This window comes from Trichomycterus rosablanca, chromosome 8 (assembly GCF_030014385.1).
Source record: "Trichomycterus rosablanca isolate fTriRos1 chromosome 8, fTriRos1.hap1, whole genome shotgun sequence".
Classification (NCBI taxonomy): domain Eukaryota; kingdom Metazoa; phylum Chordata; class Actinopteri; order Siluriformes; family Trichomycteridae; genus Trichomycterus; species Trichomycterus rosablanca.
Window position 1 is genome coordinate 4,646,449 of NC_085995.1, and position 12,933 is coordinate 4,659,381.

Sequence of the window (12,933 nt, forward strand, 5' to 3'; positions counted from 1 at the left end):
GGGCGCCTGGTACGTAAAGCTTCTGATCAACAGTTTTTGTGACGATGCTGCTTCTAGAAGCAGTTTGGAACTTGGTAGCACTTATTGTAGATGAGGATTATGCTACACGCTTCAGCACTTGGCATCCTGTTCTGTAAGCTTTGTGGCATTAAATTGACTTTTCAAAAGGGTGGCATTCTGAAAATAAGTTTCTACTTTGATCAATTCTACAGCCAAGTTTGTTAATAAACGTAAACAGATTAATAATAATAATAATAAATATAGTACATTTAGTATCATAGATAAAAACATTTCTTTACACCAGCATGAGTTTAGTTAAGGCGTGTTCACATACTTTTGAGCATGCAGTGTATTTGAGCTTAACCTGTAAAACAGCTCGTGTTTTTGCAGCATTGTCTTTGTAAACAAAGCGGGTGTAGTAATAATGAAGGGCTCCATGATAATCCGTTTACAAAAGCAGCTCTGTGTTTCCTCCCGCTGGGTGACTAAGTGTCTAAATACTTTGGAATGAATCATGCTGAGTGCCTCCCGATCCCGAATGGTCCGAGCCTGCATGCAGATATCAGACAGTTTTTCATTCGGCCACATCAAACACACAGAAAAAAATGCATGTCTAAGAGAAGTGTCGAAGGCAGTCGTCCCCCCGGTGCCCCCCTGTGAATCTTTATTCAGACCTGCCAACTACGGTGGCTTGGGAACCTGGCACTGCTCTGTTTAATTGAGTGAATAAATAATTTTGCTTCCAGTGAATACTGGTCTCACTACAAACCCTCTGCCAGGCCACTGCCAGCCTGAATTTAATTAATTTTTAATTAGGAGGGAAAATTGGGAACTAACTGGGGACAGACGAGACCTTTGTGCATTACTGATAACGCTCTTAAATATTTACAGCAGTGAAGCTTAGGGGGAGTGAAATGTAATAGATTTAAAGTGGAAGTGCACACGATTTCAATTCAACATTCGAAATTATATTAATCTTTACACTTACAATAACATCTAGTTACCTTTACACTCACAATAACATCTACAGTTACCTTTACACTCACACTAACATCTACAGTTACCTTTACACTCACACTAACATCTACAGTTACCTTTACACTCACAATAACATCTACAGTTACCTTTACTCTCACACTAACATCTACAGTTACCTTTACACTCACAATAACATCTACAGTTACCTTTACACTCACAATAACATCTACAGTTACCTTTACACTCACAATAACATCTACAGTTACCTTTACACTCACAATAACATCTACAGTCACATTTACACTCACAATAACATCTACAGTTACCTTTACACTCACAATAACATCTACAGTTACCTTTACACTCACAATAACATCTACAGTTACCTTTACACTCACACTAACATCTACAGTTACCTTTACACTCACACTAACATCTACAGTTACCTTTACACATACAATAACATCTACAGTTACCTTTACACTCACACTAACATCTACAGTTACCTTTACACTCACACTAACATCTACAGTTACCTTTACACATACAATAACATCTACAGTTACCTTTACACTCACACTAACATCTACAGTTACCTTTACACATACAATAACATCTACAGTTACCTTTACACTCACACTAACATCTACAGTTACCTTTACACTCACAATAACATCTACAGTTACCTTTACACTCACAATAACATCTACAGTTACCTTTACACTCACAATAACATCTACAGTCACATTTACACTCACAATAACATCTACAGTTACCTTTACACTCACATTAACATCTACAGTTACCTTTACACTCACATTAACATCTAGTCACCTTTACACTCACATTAACATCTAATCACCTTTACACTCACAATAACATCTACAGTTACCTTTACACTCACAATAACATCTACAGTTACCTTTACACTCACAATAACATCTACAGTTACCTTTACACTCACAATAACATCTACCTTCACCTTTACACTCACATTAACATCTACAGTTACCTTTACACTCACAATAACATCTACCTTCACCTTTACACTCAATAATATTTACACTTATCTTTACACTCAATAATATTTACACTTATCTTTACACTTACAATGACATTTACACTTATCTTTACACTTAACAGTTACCTTTACATTTACAATAACATCTACAGTTACCTTTACATTAATGATAACATTAACACTTATCTTTACACTCACAATATCTAGTTACCGTTACACTCACAATAACATTTACACTTACCTTTACACTCACAATAACATTTACACTTACCTTTACACTCACAATAACATTTACACTTACCTTTACATTTACAATATCATTTACACTTACCTTTACACTCAATATTATTTACACTCACATTTATTCACACTTACCTTTTACATTTACACTTACCTTTACACTCACAATTAAGATTTACACTTACCTTTACACTACAGGAATATTTATTTACGCTTACCTTTACACTCACAATAACATTTAAAGATGGTAAACATGTTGAATAAAGTGTGGACTGGAGAACATCTCACATCTCTCTGAGTTTTTCCTATAATTAATCCATGACATTTAGATAAACTGATCAGTCATGGATTTGCCACTAGTTCTTTCCCCTCATTAATGCCCTGAGAGGTTCCTCCCCACTCCTCCCCACTCCACCCTACTCCTCTCCTCTCCTCTCCTCTCCTCTCCTCTCCACTTCTCTCTACTCCCTCTTAGATCTGTGTGGAGTAACTGCAGTGTTTAGCAAACACTCAGCAAATAAGTTCCATCAAACCTTCTGCTACATCTGCTGCTCAGAACATCTAAAGCTTTTATAGTTCAGATCAATTAGTTTTAATGCATCATTAATATTATCCAAGTGAAAAGTAACCGCCCTCTTAAATCCAAAAATCACAAACTCAGTCTAAGATATTTTGCTACACCATTCTGAGAGGATGTTTCACTGTTCAAGGTTTTTCTTTCCTCTATTATTATTTATTATTATTGCTCGCACTGTGGTTTACTGGAGTCGCAGAGACTAAAATAGCTTTTTAATCTTTTCCAGACTGATTTATATAATAGTAATCTCTTCTCTTTGGGAATGTATTTGGACTGCAGCATAGTGTGCTAATCATAGACGTCTGCACCCCAGAACCCCCTATAAAGCTTTAATGATGCTTGAATCTGATAATTAAGTAGAGCAGGGATGGAGCTCCACTTCACCCACGTGTTCATTAAATCCCTCTTAAATAATTCTAGCAGTATGTACTAAGTAATTATAATTTAAAAAGGTAAAAGTGAAAGAGGATGGCCAGCAACCAGATGAATAGATACAGTTAGTGGAACAATAAACAAATAAAAAAAAGTCATTAAGAACCTTAAAACAGAAGGCGTTCTTCCATGGTTCCATGGTCACCAGGATCTGGAATCAACTAATGATAAACTTAAAAAAATAATTTAAAAAAAAGTTAAATATAAATGGAAAAAATCTGTTATGTTTTGTTTCTAAAAAAATCTAGAGCTGACAATAATTGAGATACATGTAATTTTAATTTTTAATTTTAATTTAACAATTATTTTAAATGAATAAATTTTTATAATTATTTATTTGTATTTTATATTAATTATTTATATTATATATATATATATATATATATATATATATATATATATATATATATAAAATTATTATTATTATTACTACTATTACTATTATTATTATTATTATTATTGTCATTATTATTATTATTTTATTATTATTTTATTATTATTATTATTATTATTATTATTATTATTATTATTATTACTACTACTACTACTATTACTATTACTATTATTATTATTATTATTATTGTCATTATTATTATTATTATTATGTATTTATTATTATTATTATGGAAAATAGGGACTGTATGAAATCCAATATGCTTTTATTTCTAGGGGTCCAGGATTTGTGCCAATCTCTGCAGAATTTGTGCCAATCAACCGCATCTTTCTCATAGAGAGCCGTATCACGCACTGAAGGCTACACTAAGCACTTTGCGAATCGTCCCTCAATAGTGCAGGGGTCTTGACCAGACAGCAGAGGGCGCAGTTACTGTGCAGTTGCGGCATTGAAATAAATGCTTTCGACCCCCCTCATTCAAATACAGCCAATAGTGCCTGTTGGACAGGTTGATAGCACTGCCTCCAGATCTTTACCCCACCTAAGCACCAGTGTTCTTATCACCATCGTATCAGGCATGTACTTGCTTTATCCTGACCAGGGTCATAAAGAGAACATGCAGACAAACACACGACTTGCTGTGTCACCCAAAGCTCATACAAAGAACTACTATTCCATAATGAACCTTTAGACATGTACGCCAGATAAACCTGCTCAAAATCCCGAAAATTCTGCAAACCCAGGCGGCCTGTTAAAGCTCTGCTGATGAGCTCTATTAATTCATTTCAAATCTCCTGTTCAGGTCTGATAGCTCTTTTAAATTCTTTCACATTAACAGCTTGAACACGGTGACCTTGCTTTGCGAGAGAATATGAAATAAGTTCAGCCATTATTTTCCGAATTATAAAGTCACCCTTAAGCAATTAAAGTCCCACCTTAACATTTTACTGTGCTTTATTGCTTGCTGACTTGGCTCAGGAATTCAAGGTCAATTACGGTGGGTTCATCTCTGCAGATATTTCTGTCAGGCGGAGAAACGGCCCACCAGACACTAAATAAAAGAACTTCATATTTTAAATGACTGTTCATGAGTTAGAACTGACAAAGGAACAATTTTAATATGAAAAAATAAATAAACAGAATCAAATGCATTTTATCAATAAGCCAGAAAATACTTGAAGCTTCATTTTTAGGGTAACGTATTAGTAATCGAAAGCTTGCTGATTCAAGCCCCACCACTGCCAAATTGCTACTGTTGGACCCCTGAGCAAGGCCCTTAACCATCAATTGCTTTCTTTAAGTATGATCACAAGTTTAAGTCACTTTGGAGAAAAGCGTCTGCCTAATGTTGTAAATGTAAGGGTGCATTCACATGAGCGGCAAAGATACAGAAAAAAGCTACAATTTAAAAGAGTAAATTTAAAAGGGTTCAGATCAGTATCTAAACTTCTGCACTAGCACTACGCTATAATAATTATATAATGTTATTATACAAAGTATATTACACAACAGACAGCCATCACATTGTTGTTTGGTCTGTTTGAAGATTTACAAAAGATTTGTGTGTGTATGTGTGTGTTTGTGTGTGTGTGTGTGTGTGTTTGTGTGTATATTGTGTTTTCTCTGGGGGTTGGAGTGTTGGCAGAGGTTATAAGAAATATGGAATCAATTCCAACGTGTGCAATTTACAGTTTAATGTAAGTTTTTCTTTTTTTTTCTTTTTAAATAAATTAGTTTTATTATCCCTGCATCCACCAAGTGATTAAGAAATAATTTTTAAGGACTTAATGTGATTTCCATTCTTATTAGAAACATTAAGATGTTAAAATGTTCCTGCAGTTTCAGGTGAAAAGAGTTTAAAATCATGTGAGGAGTAAATTATTCTATTCCATCAGGAGTTCCAGTAAAGAAGTTTAACAAAGTAAAAACATAACAACAATAAAACTGATATTAATGTCCTACTTTACCAACTTCTTACTGGTTTTGATTACTGCAGCTTTCTAAAATAAAGTGTTCGTATTTTAACTGACTGTTCATGAGTTAAAACTGACAAACGAACAATTTTAATATAGAAAAATAAATAAACAGAATCAAAGCATTTTATCAATAAGCTACTAAATACTTAAAGCTTGGTACTTAAGGTAATGGACTAGTAGTTGGAAGGTTGCTGGTTCAAGCCCCACCACTGCCAAATTGCTACTGTTGGACCTGCTATCAATGTCCTACTTTACCAACTTCCTACCAGTATTGATTACTGCAGCTTTCTTAAATCTAAAGATAATTAAAATAAAACCTTTCCAAGTCCACCAATGGAAGATTTAAAATAAACTAATTTAAACTTTAAATTAATATTTAAATGTATAAATGTATTATGAAGACTTAACGTAAGTCCATTAAAAAATCTTACATTATTAAATATGCAACTAAAACATGGCTCTTAAAAATAGACAAAAGAAAGGACTGACAAGGACTGAACTGAATCTATTTTCAAAATCACTGAATACAAGCCAGTAATTTTCTTCTGCTGAATCCAACAATAGCAGAGATCTGATAAGCTCGGATTTACTGCCATCAGAAACTCTTTTTGGCATTTGCGGTCACTGAATGCCACCAACCCGACTCTCTCACACACTGTAAGCCCGGACTTTATATTTAATCAAACATTTTTAGTACAACACACATAAATTATTTAAGTTTTTTTGCTCTACTATAAAATGCAGAGTACATTGTACTAATTTGAGTACACATTTAAATGTGCTAAAAGATTTAAGTTTACTAAACAAAAAAAAAGACTTTTCTATCAGATTAACTTAAAAAAGTTAAGTTAAGGTAATTAAACAGAAAAACGCCACCATTTACATGTAAATCCGCCTTTTTTCAGCTTGCTGTTGGTGAATCAGGCAGCCATTTGTTTTAACTTTTGAAACCTGTTGTTGCAAATTACTTTTTACTTTTCATTTAAGACTTTTTGCACAAGTAAACTTGTCTTCCTGAAATGTCTTTTGTGAAGTGGAACCTTTGTTAAACTAAGTGGACAAACATTTTCTTCCTCATTATGCTATTTTTGAGTAGCATGTACACCAGTCTGATGGGGCTTTTTCATCTTCCGTCTAATTTTGGTAAGTGTTGTACTTTACTTAACAATTTTGTTTATAATAAATGATCTTAATGTTGACACTAAATAAATAATCAAACAGTGCTGCTTTATTTGCCGTATTTAGGCTACATGCTAGCATGTTAGCATGCTAGCCTTCATACGAAGCAAAGAGTGTGCTGGCTTGCTTTATTTTAATCCTTAAATTAATGCTATTAATGTTGATATTAATACTTCTGTTTCTTGTTTCTTTTTGTTGTTTTACAGGTTCATGGTTACTGTGAGGAGCTGTTTGTGTTTCATCAGAACTTTATATACAGTTTGTACAGTTTTAAAGATGTTTTCTTGACATGTTGTATTTTAAGTAAATACTTCTGAAGTGAAATAAAGAAAAATTATTTTATAATTGTGTCTGTTTCTCTATAAACATTTGTAATTCATATTTAAAATGTAATTAACATGAAAACTAAGAAAAAATCAATAGATTTTTCCATTGAGCTCAAGATATTAAGTAGAACTATTGGGAAAAGCAGTTGGTATAACAAAAAAAAGAAAGTTTAATCAACTTGCCTTTTAGGTGTAATAACTTAATGTTTTAAGTTATGCTAACTCAAGTTTTCATTATACATTACTTAACTTTTTTAAGGCAACCGGTTTCCTCAAATTTTTTAAGTAGATTGAACTTATCCGGGCTTACAGTGCAGTAATATAATATCACATCGGATCACCCTTGAGAAATTGAATTTAACTCAGATGTTTTTTACTGATCTGAGATCTGTTACATGAAAATAAGCATCGACATCCAGAAGAGAAAGAGAACACGTGCAGTTAAACTCGACTCACCAGCAGTACAGCTACAGCTAGCAGGATAAATACACATTTAATTACAGAATGCATCGCAGTATGATCGTATTCCTGATGAATGGCTTATAAATGTCATGTACAGCTAATTAAGTGAGGAAATTTACCTGAACGATGATCCTGCATGTGTAATAACAATACGATAAATTCAGTGATGAATATAAACCAATGCAAGAATAAAACACAATCGTTAAAAGAAATTATATTGTATTGATTATATTTAGACCCCAGCAGAGTGTCTGAGCAGATTCAGAAACCTTATAAAGTTAAGAAGAAACATCAACAGGAAAAGTTTTAGCATATACAAATTAAACAGAAGCATTAGCATAAATGCTGCACTGTAGATATAAATGACTACATGCAAAAGTCCCAAGACAGCAAAATGCTTTCACAGACTATAAAGTATCTCTAGGTTTTAAGTGTTTTTGCTTATATAACTTTGCTACATATATAAATAAAATTGAATTATTTTATAAACTTTTATGTTAGGGTCCATCTATGTATTATAAACAATTACATTAAGCAATTTACATATTGTTTAAAGTGCTGATCTGAGAAATATATTAAGAAAAAATAAAATTGGATAATGGATTATTTTTAATAAGAGGATTAAAAAATAAATAAAAAGTGCTGTAATAAAAGTAGAAAACAAAAAAAAGACAGAAAATGTGTTTGTGTTATTACAGTAAAAATAGTCTTTGTTAAACATAAAAAATACTATCACAGTATTTTGAAATAATTATTATTTGTTGTATTTGTTATTATGTGTTATATACAGTTTGGGCTAAAAGGCTATAAACTGAGGCGCCCAGGTGGCGCAGCGTGATATTCCGCTAGCACACCAGCGCCCGAGATTCTGAACTCCTTGATTTGAAACTAGGCAGTGTCACCAGTCGGCTGGGCGCCATCTAGCGGGCATAATTGGCAGACACATTTCTGCTAGGGCGGGATGACCGGAATATGTGGGTGGGGTCCTCAAACACTGTGTAAGGACCCTTACTGGCAGATAGAGTGGTGCCTGTGCAGAATGCATGGGTGAAAAAGGGTTCCATGTGGGTCGGAGGAGGCGTGAGCAGCAATATACGCTAAATTAGGAGAAAATGGAAGAAAATGCATAAATAAAATGTAAAAAAAGTCTGTAAACTGCTTTGATTTAGCATTATTCTTTATATAATTTAATATAAGTTTTCCTTACAAATCTCAACCATTAAAGCTTAAAAAAAAACGAAGTCACATCACATCATATTACAGCACTAATGTTGTGAAATAATACTGAGATAACATGGATTATCAGAGTCCATGCCAGCTCATGTGCATGCTGTCTTTATAGCAAATGATAATTATAGAATTTGCCATTGAAAAGCCTAACATGAGGTGTGGTCACTAAGTCCAGTAAATTCATACTAAATTCATAGTGCTGAAATGTCCAAGTGATAAGTTGTTTAGTAGTGTTACTGTAGTAAAGTTTCTACAAATTCTACATTATACAAATGATACTTTTATTATCAATTACCAAACTTTTCATAAATTTAACCGAGACATCAAGACCAATGCATGGACAAATGAAAAATTATTGGAATTACCTAAAAGGGTTAGATTTTTTGAAAATCAATCAATTTCAACTTATTTTAACATCTGTAGTCTATTGTAAATATATATCAGGAACCCAATCACTCACCTGATTCTTAAACTGGCAGAATGACACCCCTACTAGTCTGGCACCCATGTACAACCCGTATAACTCTGACTAGAAACAAAACCGGGAATTTTAAGCAGGTAAAAGTGTTATTATAAATGTGTAATTAATACAAAAATAATAGCCTTTAAACAGAGAAAGCTCATCTGACAGCTCTAGTGGGAATTCAGAGTGTGTAGAGGATCTGATAAATTTCGGGTGGAGTGCTGTTCTGTCTGAGTGGTTAGTGCTTAACACTGAGCTGATTAAAATGCTAATATAAACAACTTCAAAATCTAATTTGACTGGAAACTTTTAGCTCTAATTTTTGTATTCTGAACAGATGTTACGTGGCCAAATAGTAGACGTCTCTCTAATTATTACAGCTGGTTCAGCCACACCCATTCCAAAAAAAATTAGAGAATAAAATCTATGATTGTTTGTTTGTTTGTTTATTAGGATTTTAACGTCATGTTTTACACTTGACAGGAACGGAAGTTACTCATTACACAAGGTTCTGCAGTTCACAAGGTTAAATCGAACAGAGTCCTGGACAATTTTGTATCTCCAATTCACCTCACTTGCACGTGTGGGAGGAAACCGGAGCTCCTGGAGGAAACCCACGCAGACACGGGGAGAACATGCAAACTATCAAACCCAGGACCTTCTTGCTGTGAGGCGACAGTGCTACCCACTGAGCCACCGTGCCGCCCCAAGGATAAAAAAAAAAAAGATACTATACTGTATACAGTAGCATGCTTCAACAAACATGATGAGTGTAATGCTGAGATACATATGTGGCTTGCACAGAGCACATCTGGATAAATTTAAACTTGAATTGAATTGCGAGCCAGGCCTTTATATTTATTATCAATGTCTGACTTCACAAATGCACCTTCAGTAAACGGGCACAAATTCCCACCAGCACAATCTAAACAATCCAAAATCTGTACAGTGGAGGCTGTTGCAAGTAGGGTTGTGGTATAACTCCATATTAATGCAAATGAATTTGGAATATAATGTCCAACAAGCTCATGATCAGGTATCTACAAGCTAGCTCTAGAGATGCTCCTGTGACCACACCCATCACTGCAAATTGAGATTCACAGCATTCCCAGCAAGACCAGCATCATTCCCAGAAATACAGATCATGATGAATGAGGACAGAAATGAAGCTTGATACTCAGATTTTCAGTGGATGCCCACATGATGCCCAGATTTGAACAATGATGTCCAGGGAACATGATGTTCTCTTTAATGTTCGGACATGTCCTCCAGGCTTTGAAAAGTTCTCCAATAAACCAAGATGTGCACATCATTATAGAGAGTTCTATTCTGCTGTTTTCGGTGCAGACATTCTGAGCTTTGTGATATCTGTGCATGTTTGGGTGGGACAGAGTTTGTCTCCGTCTGGAATGAGGAATAATGAAACCTTTGGCCTTGAACACAAAACAAACAGGTCTGTTGTTTGCTAGACAGTGTGCAGCTTTCAGATGTAATATTGTGAAAGCAGTATTTTGAGGGTGTATCGTTTCTGATAGCAATAGATGGGTGTTGGCAGAAATAAAGGAAGTGAAATAATAACTCTCCACTCGGGTGAAGCTGGCTCAACCATTAGAACTTCTCTGAGATATTTATTACTTCATTCTATTGAAAGACTGTTATAAAACCAGACAGTAACCTTCACAGATTGTTTGCAGAATCCAGACAGATGTTTATGTCTATAGACTAAATTCTGAATGTGGTTTGTCATTTTTAAAAACAGAAAAAATAAAAAAGAAAGTATGAAAAAGTGAATCCCATCAAGCATTAATGAAAACTGCAATTCAGGGTTTCACAACATCAATCCTGGAGACCTTCTGCCTTTTTCTCTCCACAAAAAACCTGATCCATCTGTTGTACTGGATAAACAATATAAATCTATAATTTATGGCTATGCTATGTGAACACTTCACCTTTTTATTGACTTTTAATGTTAGCCGCAACCTTTGCTATGTGCTGTATATACTTCATGTCACAATCCCTTTTATGTGTCAAGTAGTTGTAGCCTGGCTGTAAAGGTACTGGACTAATAATAATCAGTCAGCATCAGGTTTAACCCAAACCCTAACCCCCTAACAAAACCCTATCCCAACCCTAACCCCTAAACCTAACCCCAACCCTAACCTAACCCAAACCCTAACCCCCTGACCTAACCCTAAACTCTAAGCCAAACCCTAACCCAACCCTAACCCCCTAACCTAACCCCCTAACCCAAACCCCCTAACCTAACCGTAAACTCTAACCCCTTAACCTAACCCCCTAACCCAAACCCCCTAACCTAACTGTAAACTCTAACCCTAACCCCAACCCAAATCCCCTAACCCCCTAACCTAACCCTAAACTCTAACCCTAAACTAACCCAACCCTAACCCCCTAACCTAACCGTAAACTCTAACCCTAACCCAAACCCTTAGCCCTAACCTAACCTAACCTAACCCCCTAACCCAAACCCTAACCCTAAACTCTAAGCCAAACCCTAACCCAACCCTAACCCCCTAACCTAACCCCAACCCTAACCCCTAACCCAAACCCTAACCCCCTAACCTAACTGTAAACTCTAACCCTAATCCCTAACCCAAATCCCCTAAGCCCCTAACCCAACCCTAACCCCCCTAACCTAACCCCAACCCTAACCTCCTAACCCTAAACCCTAACCTAACCCTAAGCCTCTAACCCTAATCTTAAACCTAACAAATATTTATTTTTTCCTAACCCTATATATACAGTGTATCACAAAAGTGAGTACATCCCTCACATTTCTGCAGATATTTAAGTATATCTTTTCATGGGACAACACTGACAAAATGACACTTTGACACAATGAAAAGTAGTCTGTGTGCAGCTTATATAACAGTGTAAATTTATTCTTCCCTCAAAATAACTTAATATACAGCCATTAATGGCTAAACCACCGGCAACAAAAGTGAGTACACCCCTTAGTGAAAGTTCCTGAAGTGTCAATATTTTGTGTGGCCACCATTATTTCCCAGAACTGCCTTAACTCTCCTGGGCATGGAGTTTACCAGAGCTTCACAGGTTGCCACTGGAATGCTTTTCCACTCCTCCATGACGACATCACGGAGCTGGCGGATATTCGAGACTTTGCGCTCCTCCACCTTCCGCTTGAGGATGCCCCAAAGATGTTCTATTGGGTTTAGGTCTGGAGACATGCTTAGCCAGTCCATCACCTTTACCCTCAGCCTCTTCAATAAAGCAGTGGTCGTCTTAGAGGTGTGTTTGGGGTCATTATCATGCTGGAACACTGCCCTGCGACCCAGTTTCCGGAGGGAGGGGATCATGCTCTGCTTCAGTATTTCACAGTACATATTGGAGTTCATGTGTCCCTCAATGAAATGTAACTCCCCAACACCTGCTGCACTTATGCAGCCCCAGACCATGGCATTCCCACCACCATGCTTGACTGTAGGCATGACACACTTATCTTTGTACTCCTCACCTGATTGCCGCCACACATGCTTGAGACCATCTGAACCAAACAAATTAATCTTGGTCTCATCAGACCATAGGACATGGTTCCAGTAATCCATGTCCTTTGTTGACATGTCTTCAGCAAACTGTTTGCGGGCTTTCTTGTGTAGAGACTTCAGAAGAGGCTTCC